Here is a 14,321-nt window from a genome sequence, read left to right as displayed (position 1 = left end):
GGGGAAGAAGGTGGGAATTATGCTTGTGTTTCTTTTCATTCAGAAAAGTGTACACTTATTGTACAATTAGTGTAAACATTCATGAATCTGGCCCCATGAGGAACAATCACTTATGACATCCTAAATATGCTCAATTTCCAAAACTAGAAACTATTTTTCTACAATAAATTAGCTATAACATTATCACTCCATAGTGGACAATGTATATGATATTGCTCGCACTTCATTTAAAGTTATTATTTTAAACACATATTCTTATCACAGGTGAATAATAAAAGAATAGATAACTTGTAACCAGCATGCCCCTCTCATTTTTGTCTTGACAAAATGCTAAGTATGTCTCACTTTTCACTGTATTGCTGTTAGGAATATGCAATAAATGATTCGGCGGTTGTAAATGTTGTTCACACCATATATTATAACTTAATTTTCAAAGCTGGCAATGTGATTTCTTGACACCTTGATTAATGAACCATTCAGTTTTCTATATGACACCAATCTGGATATATGTCAGTCAGATATGAGGCTGTTTGTTTTTTAATCTTATTAAAATTTTCATTTAAAACAAATATAACAACTATTTCAACATAATAATGATATAATGAATGACAATTGAACACACAGAAATTAAAATTACTAATCAACTCAATAAAAATAAACAAATCTTATCTAAATCTAAATTATATACACTATTTACAAGGCAAGTCAAATTTTATTCTATATACAAACCTTGATGTTGTTATCACCTAAGAAAATCATTAAACAACTAAATTATATTTTACTTAATTTTCTATGGTATCCAAAAAAACCTAGAATAGCTCTAGATTGTTATGTAAAAAGTTGGGAAGATAATGGGACTGGATTCTCTAAAACTGAATTATATGCAAAATCAGCTATTATTAATATATTGAGTCATTGGTTAAATGTCTCTTTTACTTCAAATGGGAAATCTATACATGAAATAATTATAATATCAAATAATGAATATGAGGCATATGCACACTTTTCTTTGGGCACTAATAAAATGTATTGGGTCTTAAGAAATGTTTGCTTGAATATTAAGTATTTTTCTGAATCTATTCCTTGTATTAATTATATTCTAACTATATTTAGGAAAGGAGTAGATAGTAATTATTGGGTTAAACACTTGTTTTTTTCTAATATTCTCTATAGCCTTTACTACTGACTGTTTGGAATCTTTTAATTAAAGTAAAATGTTAAACCTTAGAGAAAATTATTTAAAATTTTGGCAGCAATGTCTAGATAGAAAGAAAATACATACAGCAAATTATCTTTTAGGCAGTGACAATGTAAATAAAGATCATTGCAGTGGCTGCTGTTTTGTTCAAATCAAATGGGGGCTGTAGGAGATATATGAATGGTTGGGGCCGATGGGAAGGGGTGTGGCCAACTAGAAAGGGGTGGGGCCATGCTCAAAACAGCAAAAACTGGTACTTTAATTAAATATGCTGCCCTGGGTGCCACTGTCAAACCATCATTATGAGAGTCCAATCAAGACAAAATAAATTGTAGAAGAAAAAAATATTTCAATGCATTGGCTACATGACAGCTGACTTAATATCTAAATGGAAATAAAAAGGTTGCGAGACATGAAAAAATACATTACTTTATAAATACATTACTGAAATGCCAGTCAAAATGAAGTATAAAAAAACAAGCAGTGCTCATCTCAAACCACTTCTCCTTGCACTGCTGTTTTAATTATAATTTATATTCAGCTTTATAAACGTACTAAGTAACATGCTGAAAGCAGCAATTCCTCCACTTGTAAAAATGTTTCTTATCCAAAAAAGACTGCATGACAACAACTATCTACTTGTTTCATGGGGAAAGCATGATCAAGATAAAAAATGAACAGCAAACAAGAAACAAGCTCAAGATAAAGTTCTTAAAGTTCTTAAAGGATTACAGCACAAGTTATGGACCACGCATGATAGACTGGCATTTTGTTTAGTTTATGGGTAAAGCCTGCAAAGATGATTGCAAGTCTCCAACAAATGTAATGAACTTCTGAAAATGCTGTAATCCTGTCCTTTTCTACAAATACTGTATTATGCATTTCAATACCTAAAGCTTATACTCTATCTAGTTATGTAAATATGCTCTGCATGGCAACAACAAAAAGGCTTTCAGTCTTCGTAATTCTTTAAAGTATGCTTATTAAAGCTTACTTGACAAGCTTACCTGATGGCCATTAAAGCATTGCTACTTAAACACAGAGGAACAAGCACTGCAATGACATGCATTTTCTGAATAAGAAGCATAAATCAGCAGTATAAAAATATGACAGAAACCAGAATATTCTACAAAATCAAGGTCAGATGAAAAGCCACTGTAGTACTTGTGTCTACCTTGGATGGGGGAATACGCTGCACACTTACACTGCATAACTGCTCCTTGCCTTGCTTGGACACATCCAGAGTCACTACTTGGTGGAGTGGGGTGCAACAAGTATGCCACAATATGAAATGTCTCTGACTGATAGTTATGGCCTTGACACATTTGACATACCTCTCTGTCTCAGAGCAAGAAATCTAGAAAAAGCCATAAATAGAAGTGGGGAAAGGCCCAAAAATAAGGACAATGTTTAAATATTGCTCTTTTAAACTTAGAAAGATAATAGAACAGTAGGTCTTGCATTAGTATGAAATTTCTGCAGGGTATGAAATCTGAAACTTTAAACGTCTGTCATTATTTTCTAACTTCAGTCTTTAATGATTTGCCAATAATTTGCCAGAAAACCACAATTTTATGAAAAATGGACCAAACATGTTATATGAAAATATAATAAAGCCAGACAATACAGCGTACGGAACTACAATAGCAGATTTATTTATTTTATTTATTTATTTTACATTTGATGTTGACAATTCTAGTCTCAATCTGTATATATGCCCATTTTCAGTAGAGGCCAGTGAGAAAACTCCAGGACAATAACAAATAAAAGAGTAAAATAGGATAGAATAAAAAATAAAGTTTACATAGAAAAAAAAATACTGATATACATTTTAGTACACACTGGTTAGTAATTATTTACAAAAGTACACTCCCTGTTGTGCTATTAACAATACAAGCAGACTCAGCATAAGCAGCAGTAAACTTCTGTTCAAGCTCAGCTCCTTGTAAAATCCACTCAACACTCAACTGTATCTCTCATCTTTGAAGCACTAGAAATCTGGAAAAAAAACAACATTTATTGGGGGGGGGGAGACAAAAGCTAAAAAAAACTAGGGACACATTTTAAATATTGCTTGTATAATCTTGGAAAGTTGCTAGAATAAAATCCTCTATTACCACCCTGCATTTCACTGCCAAGTCTTGAACCCTGGACCCTGTGCACTATAGTCCAAAGAGCATCAACCACCACTGAGTGCTTCAATTATTGTTTCTTGAAGGAGAAGTGAGATCTGAAACTTTAAATGCTTTATCATTTGAGTGAAGTCAGTTCTCTCCAGCACTCTCAACCTCTTAACTTCACAAAACGATCTAAACTCAAGAAGCCAATAATGGGAATTTACAGACTCTCAAACATATTCAGTGAATTCAGTTCTCACCACAGCTTTCAACATCTTAGCACAAAAATCTGGACAAAGCCAATAATGGGGGAATACAGCCCCAAAATAGGGACAGAATTTCAAATATTAGATCTTATAAAGAGAAACATTGCTAGAATAATCAATGTAGGCTACCATGTACTTTCTGAAGAATATGAAGTCTGAAATTCAAATGCTGTTATGAAGTCTGAAATTCAAATAAATGTCATTATTCAAAATCCAGAAAAAAATTCACAAGCTTGGTGGTGGATAGGAATCTCAAGTTCTTGCTACATGAATCCCCAAAGGTACACGGGGTTTGAATCTATCTAGCCACCACATATATTTGAACTAGGGCATTTCCACTTTTGACTGCCATCATCACATCACACATCATCACACACACATCATCACACACACACACCAGTAAAGCCCATGAGTGGATCAGGCAGGTAGCAGCCTGCAGATGTTGCGAACTGATCCCCTTCCTGTCTATGCGATTTGTAGCTGCATAGACTTCTGAATCTGTGCTGCTAAATGATGTCTTCCTAATCCAGAGTGCTGCTGGTGAGACGGTATGGATTCTGTGCACATGCTCTGGGACTGGTTCACCAGCAGTCTGGATTAGAAATGTGCATGCACAATGTTCTAAGGACTTCGTGTTTGTTTATTTTTTGTTTTTACTTTAGTTTTCTTTTTATACTGTTATTTTCTTTTTCTTTTTACAGCTGGGGGGCCAGTCCTGCAGCCTCAATATGGAGCCATCCTGGATGAATTAGTTAATTATGCAAAACAGGAATTGTTATGATAAAATAAAAATGGTGCTAAATATAAATACAGACCCTTACCAAGGATATTAAGATTTTCTGTTTACTAGTAGTATTCAAAAATTAATTAACATATTGAATCCTGATATACATCAAAGGAACATTATTTTACTTGATTTTGTTTGTTGATCACTTTCATCAAACAGTTCCACAATCACCTGAGGGAATGTGATCATCCAAAATGGAAAGGTTAACTATTCGCTCCACTCTCCCCACAAGATGAATAACAACCCTGCTACGACTAAGAAATAAACATCACACTTTTCGTTATATGCAGTAAAGAAACTGTAGTGTTTCCTCAATAGTTACTTCATCACATAGTACATCCATATTAAGTACTTGCTCATTGGTAGACAAATACAAATAATAATTCTATCATCATCAACATCACATTCTTCATAACTATTCAAATCCATATAAAACCCAATGTCAAAGTTAATAGTGAAGTCAGTATTAAAGTCAATATTTAATAACGGCCCTGCCGGGAGCACCCCTCCTTGAAGGAACTGGTGTGTGGGACATTCCTTGTTGCACCCTTGTTTAAGTCAGTCCTCCGACTGGATAGATCTGTGGGTCTAAAGATACTTCTTCTTCTTCCTGCACAGGCAAAATAAATTGTAGAAGAAAAAAATATTTCAATGCATTGGCTACATGACAGCTGACTTAATATCTATATGGAAATAAAAAGGTTGCGAGACATGAAAAAGTACATTACTGAAATGCCAGTCAAAATGAAGTATAAAAAAACAAGCAGTGCTCAACTCAAACCACTTCTCCTTGCACTGCAGTTTTAATTATAATTTATATTCAGCTTTATAAACATACTAAGTAACATGCTGAAAGCAGCAATTCCCTCACTTGTAAAAATGTTTCTTATCCAAAAGCATCTGCATGACAACAACTATCTATCACTTGTTTCCATGGGGAAAGCATGATCAAGATAAAAATGAACAGCAAACAAGAAAACAAGCTCAAGAGCAAGTTCTTAAAGTTCTTTAAAGGATTACCGCACAATGCTGGTTATGACCTCACGCATGATAGACTGGCATTCTGTTTAGTTTATGGGGTAAAGCTCCCTGCAAAGATGATTGCAAGTTCCAACAAATGTAATGAACTTCTGAAAATGCTGTAATCCCCGTCCTTTTCTACAAATACTGTATTATGCATTTCAATACCTAAAGCTTATACTCTATCTAGTTATGTAAATATGCTCTGCATGGCAACAACAAAAAGGCTTTCAGTCTTCGTAATTCTTTAAAGTATGCTTATTAAAGCTTACTTGACAAGCTTACCTGATGGCCATTAAAGCATTGCTACTTAAACACAGAGGAACAAGCACTGCAACGACATGCATTTTCTGAATAAGAAGCATAAATCAACAGTATAAAAATATGACAGAAACCAGAAGGCCTCTACAAAATCAAGTCAGCATGAAAAGCCACTGTAGTGGCTTGTGTGCCTACCTTGATGGGGAATATGCTGCACACTTACACTGCATAACTGCTCCTTGCCTTGCTTGGACACATCCAGAGTCACTACTTGGTGGAGTGGGGTGCAACAAGTATGCCACAATTTGAAATGTCTCTGACTGATAGTTATGGCCTTGACACATTTGACATACCTCTCTGTCTCAGAGCAAGAAATCAAGAAAAAGCCATACATAGAAGTGGGTAAAGGCCCAAAAATAAGGACAATGTTTAAATATTGCTCTTTTAAACTTAGAAAGATAATAGAACAGTAGGTCTTGCATTAGTATGAAATTTCTGCAGGGTATGAAATCTGAAACTTTAAATGTCTGTCATGGCTATTTCTAACTTCAGTCTTTAATGATTTGCCAATAATTTGCCAGAAAACCACAATTTTATGAAAAATGGACCAAACATGTTATATGAAAATATAATAAAGCCAGACAATACAGCTGGGAACCTGTCAGATTTATTTATTTTATTTATTTATTTTACATTTGTTGACCGGGCTAGTCTAACTGTATATATGCCCATTTTCAGTAGAGGCCCGGGAGAAAAGCTCCAGGACAATAACAAATAAAAAGTAAAATAGTATAGAATAAAATAAAGTTTACATAGAAAAAAAAATACTGATATACATTTTAGTACACACTGGTTAGTAATGATTTACAAAAGTACACTCCCTGTTGTGCTATTAACAATACAAGCAGACTCAGCATAAGCAGCAGTAAACTTCTGTTCAAGCTCTCAGCTCCTTGTAAAATCCACTCAACACTCAACTGTATCTCTCATCTTTGAAGCACTAGAAATCTGGAAAAAGCCAACATTTATTGGGGAGAGAGAGAGAGAGAGAGAGAGAGAGAAAAGCTAAAAAAACTAGGGACACATTTTAAATATTGCTTGTATAATCTTGGAAAGTTGCTAGAATAAAATCCTCTGTTACCACCCTGCATTTCACTGCCAAGTCTTGAACCCTGGACTCTGTGCACTATAGTCAGAGCACCATACCACTATGCTAAATTATTTGTTTCTTGAAGGAGAAGTAGACTGAAACTTAAATGGCTATCATTTAGTGAAGTCAGTTCTCTCCATACTCTCAACCTCTTAGCACAAAACAACTAAACAAAGCCAATAATGGGGGAATACAGCTCTCAAACATATTCAGTGAATTCAGTTCTCACCATAGCTCTCAACATCTTAGCACAAAAATCTGGACAAAGCCAATAATGGGGGAATACAGCCCCAAAAATAGGGACAGATTTCAAATATTGATCTTATAAAGAGAACATTGCTAGAATAAAAGGTTTTGTGCTACCATATACTTTCTGAAGAATATGAAGTCTGAAATTCAAATGCCTGTTATGAAGTCTGAAATTCAAATACATGTCATTATTCAAAATCCAGAAAAAAATTCACAAGTGGTGGTGGATAGGGAATTCAAGTTCTTGCTACATGGTCCCAAGGTACAGGGTTTGAATCTATCTAGCCACCACATATATTTAACTGGGGCATTTCACACACGCACACGCACACACACACACACACACACACACACACACACACACACACACACACACACGCACACACACACACACACATGCACACACACACCAGTAAAGCCCATGAGATCAGGCTGGATAGCAGCCTGCAGATGTTGCAGACTGATCCCCTTCCAGTCTATGCAGTTGTAGCTGCATAGACTTTTAGGATCTGTGCTGCTAAATGATGTCTTCCTAATCCAGAGTGCTGCTGGTGAGACAGTATGGATTCTGTGCACATGCTCTGGGACTGGTTCACCAGCAGTCTGGATTGGGAAATGTGCATGCACAATGTTCTGGGACTCGTGTTTGTTTTATTTTTGTTTTTTACTTTAGTTTTCTTTTTTATACTGTTATTTTCTTTTCTTTTTACAGCTGGGGGCTGCAGTCCTGCTGCTCACACAGCATGAGCCATCCCTGGATAATTGGTTAATTATACAAACACTGAGGGAATTTATTAATGATAAAATAAAAATGGTGCTAAATATAAATACAGACCCCTTACCAAGGATATTAGATTTTCTGTTTACTATTAATATTGTTAAAATAAAAAATAAATCTTCTGTATGAATAATGGATAATATTTTATGAAAATGATTTTTTTTTGTTTTGGTTTTGATTCATTCTATTGAAACTGTTCATCAAATTTTAACAATGAAATATTTTCAGAATACAATAAAATGTATTTGAAATCTACAAATATCTTCTACCTCATCACTTTAATGGAACATTTTACATGGAAATATTGAAATATAGTTTTAACACCACATACATTTGCTTTGATATATAAAAAAAAGAGGAAGTAAAATGGAGATGTGGGTGAGGTTTTAGATACAAACTGGGTACACATTATTATTGAATGTAGGGGTGGTAGTACAATTTTAGAGAGAGAATTTATAAATTTTATTAAGGCTTTGTGAACAGATAATAGCAATATTACAAATTCTTTAATATTATTTAATGTTCTAATTCCAGATGCTATTCCAAAAACACAGCTGCCTCTGCTTTGGTCAATCCTGGCCATTGCTAGAAAAGTGAATCCAATAAATTGGAAAAGTGAAAGCATTCTTGTCATTTAATGACTTTATATGTGTAGCAAAATATGTGTGCGTAATAAAGAGTTACAAACTATTTACAATAGAAGATAAAATATGACACAATATATATCTTGGTAAAAACTGAAAGACTTAGAAAAATATTAATGGTTTTATATAATTCCTATGTAAGTTTGCTATGAACATTGTATATAGTTCTGTTTTTGTTTCTTTTTATGTATTGTTAATTCATATCTCATTTTTTTTATGTCAAATCAAATAGAATTGTTTATAAAATAAAAATAAGTCAGATACTGAAATGATTATGCCCTCAAACTTTTTATTATGACATAAGCTAACTAGTTCTAAAGACAAAAAAAAAAAATCATAATATCACAAAACAATATTCTTAAATTTCTTGTAATGGGAAAATTTAGTCCATATTCTGCAATTTTGTGGCTGTTTAGATGTCAGTGCAATAGTATTTCATTTTCATGGAATAATAGTGTATATATTCAGAAATACAGAAACAGGAAGTGTGATACAGTTATTCAAGTTTTATTTTTTTTTCTTTTAAAAGCAATACATAAGACATGTCAAAGAAGTAGCAACTGTCCTTTAACAATGCATAAATTAGACAGATCATTGAATATACCAAATTAGTTAACTGAAATATTTTTTTACAGCACATCTCCAAAAAAGTTATTACAGATAGCACTTGTCCTTATATTTCCCCATTTTAAAAAAAATAAGAAATTCTATGAGGAATAAGGAATGTTCTTTGAGTAAATTTCAGCAATATATATCTTAATAATTTTAGCTAGATATTTATTTCATTTCTATCATGCGTTGTGTATTTTGTGAATATAAACTGCTCAATGTTTGTTTCAGTAAGCAGTCTAAAGAATCTATTTAATTCATATGAATGATATCATTTGTTGACAGAAATGTGGTTCCTTTTTAAGTCAATAGGACAATCCATTCACCTTAAAATCTATCATAGTTTTTTTTTATAAGAGCCTTACTAAATCAGAGATTAAATGATATTTAGAATAAAGTAAAAATCATGTGGATAACTGCATATAAAATTTGAAATCATTTTAGTAAATTGTTTATATACTTAATGTTTCAACAGAGATACACATGTAGTTATCAAATATCTGCAGTATGTTGTCCTATATAATATTTATAAGTGTATTTGCTATTTTGCATGCTTATCTGTATGAGGACTATATATTCCTTTCCATTTTGCAAAGTAAGTGGTGTGTTATCAGTGTATTAACACTGAATGTAAATGTCTGAGAACACAATTCAGTCTCCAGGTATCTTCACCCTCTATTTCCTTGTCCTGATCTGATATTTGAAAACAATTGTAGGTTTATAAAGACAAAGGAAAATTATAATCATTATCTAATTTATCTAATACTGTAATAAGAATCATGATGTGGTTTGAATTGTGTATATTATTTTGGTGAAAAAATGCTGATACAGGTTTATCTATCTTAAACACAATTTAAGAATTCAATTTCCAAATCCTTGAAAACAGCTTTGCAGTTTAAGAAATATGTACTGCTTTTCTGACAATGTATTTCTTAAGTATTTTAATGTTTTGCAATATCAGTTACACTTACTGGTGTCTAATTCATTAACATTGTGGTTGTTTTCATTAGGTTAATTCTAAATTGCTTATATCTACATATTTTATGGGTAAATCAATATTGGCTAATTTTAATAAAACATCTGCAAACAACAACATTTGACAATAATGGGTCTACTCCGTTACTTTGAATCCTTCAATATTATTATTTTATACAACAGCCTATTAATGGTTTCATTGCTTAGGTGAAAGATATACAAGAGATAACTTTGTTTTTTTTTTCCTTTTATTATGTTTAATCCTTGAGAAAAGTACTCTTAGTTTAATATGACAACAATTGTTGAAGAATGACTTTTATGAAAAATGCAGAAATCCAAATGTTGCTGAAAAACTAAATGATTAACAATTTAGGAATTAAAATAAATTTCCTATACTAATTACTATGCTCTGAATTGCATTCTCAGGCTATTCTTTATAAGTTTAGTCTGTCTCATCCAATTCTCTCTGCTCTATATTTTCTCTGTACAAAGGTAAATGCAGATATGAAGTTATGCAAAACATCACTGTGAAATCAAGTCACCATTAGAAGTCAGCGTAAAGTACAGATGCTTATCCATCCAAAACAGTATGAACAGTTAGCCTTCCCTACCAAGATCTGTATCACTTCCTAGTAGTTGAAGTAGTGCATAAAATGCACCCCATATACAGAAATACCCATAATATCTTTTTGCTTCTTTTACCTCCCATTACCTTAGATATTTACTCTGTGGAATTTTCTTAGCCTGATGAGTTTGAATGTCCATTTCTTGCATGTTCAAACACAAATTTTAACATGAGCCTTTGTCTTGTATATTTGTAGAACAGACATGTACCTATCTGACTAAAGTAATTCTACTTTATGGTTACATGTGCATTTGAATTTCTGCTGTTGTCCTAACATTTAATGTATGCAGCACATCTATGCAGGTCAGATAACAAATATATTCCGTATTTTAGAAATAGCTTACTAAGAGTGTGGTCAGAAATTCCCGAGCTGTGTTTTATACTCCTATATAGATGTTTTCCATGGTATAAGCTATACTTCAGATTTCAAGAAACTTGATTCTGAATAATCTAGCAACTGTTCTGTCTTCTTCTGTGGCTTTACAGCATCATAAACTGGCCACAGACTATAATGAAATGGATGATTGAAAGTATTCTTCTGTTTTTCTCAGTACTTCCATTACCCACTATTGTTTTATAATGACAGTGCATGTCTATGTACTTATACTGAGAAGAAAAATCAGAAACAATGAGAAGAAAAAATCATCTGTTTGAATACTGCTAGTTATGCCTGACACACCAGTAAAGCCCATGAGAGCAGACTGGGTAGCAGCCTGCAGATGTTGCAGACTGATCCCCTTCCTGTCTATGCAGTTGTAGCTGCATAGACTTCTAGGATCTGTGCTGCTAAATGATGTCTTCCTAATCCAGAGTGCTGCTGGTGAGACAGTATGGATTCTGTGCACATGCTCTGGGACTGGTTCACCAGCAGTCTGGATTGGGAAATGTACATGCACAATGTTCTGGGACTCGTGTTTGTTTTATTTTTGTTTTTTACTTTAGTTTTCTTTTTTATACTGTTATTTTCTTTTCTTTTTACAGCTGGGGGGGGGGGGGGCTGCAGTCCTGCTGCTCAATAGCATGAGCCATCCCTGGATAATTGGTTAATTATACAAACACTGAGGGAATTTATTTATGATAAAATAAAAATGGTGCTAAATATAAATACAGACCCCTTACCAAGGATATTAGATTTTCTGTTTACTATTAATATTGTTAAAATAAAAAATAAATCTTCTGTATGAATAATGGATAATATTTTATGCGCTGATTTTTTTGTTTTTTGATTCATTCTATTGAAACTGTTCATCAAATTTTAACAATGAAATATTTTCAGAATACAATAAAAATGTATTTGAAATCTACAAATATCTCTACCTCATCACTTTAATGGAACATTTTACATGGAAATATTGAAATAGAAGTTTTTAACACCACATACATTTGCTTTGATATATAAAAAAGAGGAAGTAAAATGGAGATGTGGTGAGGTTTTAGATACAAACTGGGTACACATTATTATTGAATGTAGGGTGGTAGTACAATTTTAGAGAGAATTTATAAATTTTATTAAGGCTTTGTGAACAGATAATAGTAATATTACAAATTCTTTAATATTATTTAATGTTCTAATTCCAGATACTATTCCAAAAACACAACTGCCTCTGCTTTGGTCAATCCTGGCCATTGCTAGAAAAGTGAATCCAATAAATTGGAAAAGTGAAAGCATTCTTTTCATTTAATGACTTTATATGTGTAGCAAAATATGTGTGTAATAAAGAGTTACAAACTATTTACAATAGAAGATAAAATATGACACAATATATATCTTGGTAAAAACTGAAAGACTTAGAAAAATATTAATGGTTTTATATAATTCCTATGTAAGTTTGCTATGAACATTGTATATAGTTCTGTTTTTGTTTCTTTTTATGTATTGTTAATTCATATCTCATTTTTTTATGTCAAATCAAATAGAATTGTTTATAAAATAAAAATAAGTCAGATACTGAAATGATTATGCCCTCAAACCTTTTATTATGACATAAGCTAACTAGTTCTAAAGACAAAAAAAAAATCATAATATCACAAAACAATATCCTTAAATTTCTTGTAATGGGAAAATTTAGTCCATATTCTGCAATTTTGTGGCTGTTTAGATGTCAGTGCAATAGTATTTCATTTTCATGGAATAATAGTGTATATATTCAGAAATACAGAAACAGGAAGTGTGATACAGTTATTCAAGTTTTATTTTTTTTTTCTTTTAAAAGCAATACATAAGACATGTCAAAGAAGTAGCAACTGTCCTTTAACAATGCATAAATTAGACAGATCATTGAATATACCAAATTAGTTAACTGAAATATTTTTTTACAGCACATCTCCAAAAAAGTTATTACAGATAGCACTTGTCCTTATATTTCCCCATTTTAAAAGAAATAAGAAATTCTATGAGGAATAAGAAATGTTCTTTGAGTAAATTTCAGCAATATATATCTTAATAATTTTAGCTAGATATTTATTTCATTTCTATCATGCTTTGTGTATTTTGTGAATATAAACTGTTCAATGTTTGTTTCAGTAAGCAGTCTAAAGAATCTATTTAATTCATATGAATGATGTTATCTGTTGACAGAAATGTGGTTCCTTTTTAAGTCAATAGGACAATCCATTCACCTTAAAATCTATCATAGTTTTTTTTTATAAGAACCTTACTAAATCAGAGATTAAATGAGATTTAGAATAAAGTAAAAATCATGTGGATAGCTGCATATAAAATTTGAAATCATTTTAGTAAATTGTTTATATACTTAATGTTTCAACAGAGATACACATGTAGTTATCAAATATATGCAGTATGTTGTCATATATAATATTTATAAGTGTATTTGCTATTTTGCATGCTTATCTGTATGAGGACTATATATTCCTTTCCATTTTGCAAAGTAAGTGGTGTGCTATCAGTGTATTAACACTGAATGTAAATGTCTGAGAACACAATTCAGTCTCCAGGTATCTTCACCCTCTATTTCCTTGTCCTGATCTGATATTTGAAAACAATTGTAGGTTTATAAAGACAAAGGAAAATTATAATCATTATCTAATTTATCTAATACTGTAATAAGAATCATGATGTGGTTTGAATTGTGTATATTATTTTGGTGAAAAAATGCTGATACAGGTTTATCTATCTTAAACACAATTTAAGAATTCAATTTCCAAATCCTTGAAAACAGCTTTGCAGTTTAAGAAATATGTACTGCTTTTCTGACAATGTATTTCTTAAGTATTTTAATGTTTTGCAATATCAGTTACACTTACTGGTGTCTAATTCATTAACATTGTGGTTGTTTTCATTAGGTTCATTCTAAATTGCTTATATCTACATATTTTATGGGTGAATCAATATTGGCTAATTTTAATAAAACATCTGCAAACAACAACATTTGACAATAATAGTCACTCCGTACTTTGAATCCTTCAATATTATTATTTTATACAACAGCCTATTAATGGTTTCATTGCTTAGGTGAAAGAGATACAAGAGATAACTTTGTTTTTTTTCCTTTTATTATGTTTAATCCTTGAGAAAAGTACTCTTAGTTTAATATGACAAATAATTGCTGAAGAATGACTTTATGAAAAAATGCAGCAATCCAAATGGTTGCGAAAAACTAAATGATTAACAATTTAGGGAAT

Source organism: Protopterus annectens, chromosome 7.part0 (assembly GCF_019279795.1).
Source record: "Protopterus annectens isolate FY-2018-M chromosome 7.part0, PAN1.0, whole genome shotgun sequence".
Lineage (NCBI taxonomy): Eukaryota > Metazoa > Chordata > Ceratodontiformes > Protopteridae > Protopterus > Protopterus annectens.
This window is presented reverse-complemented; position numbering follows the sequence as displayed.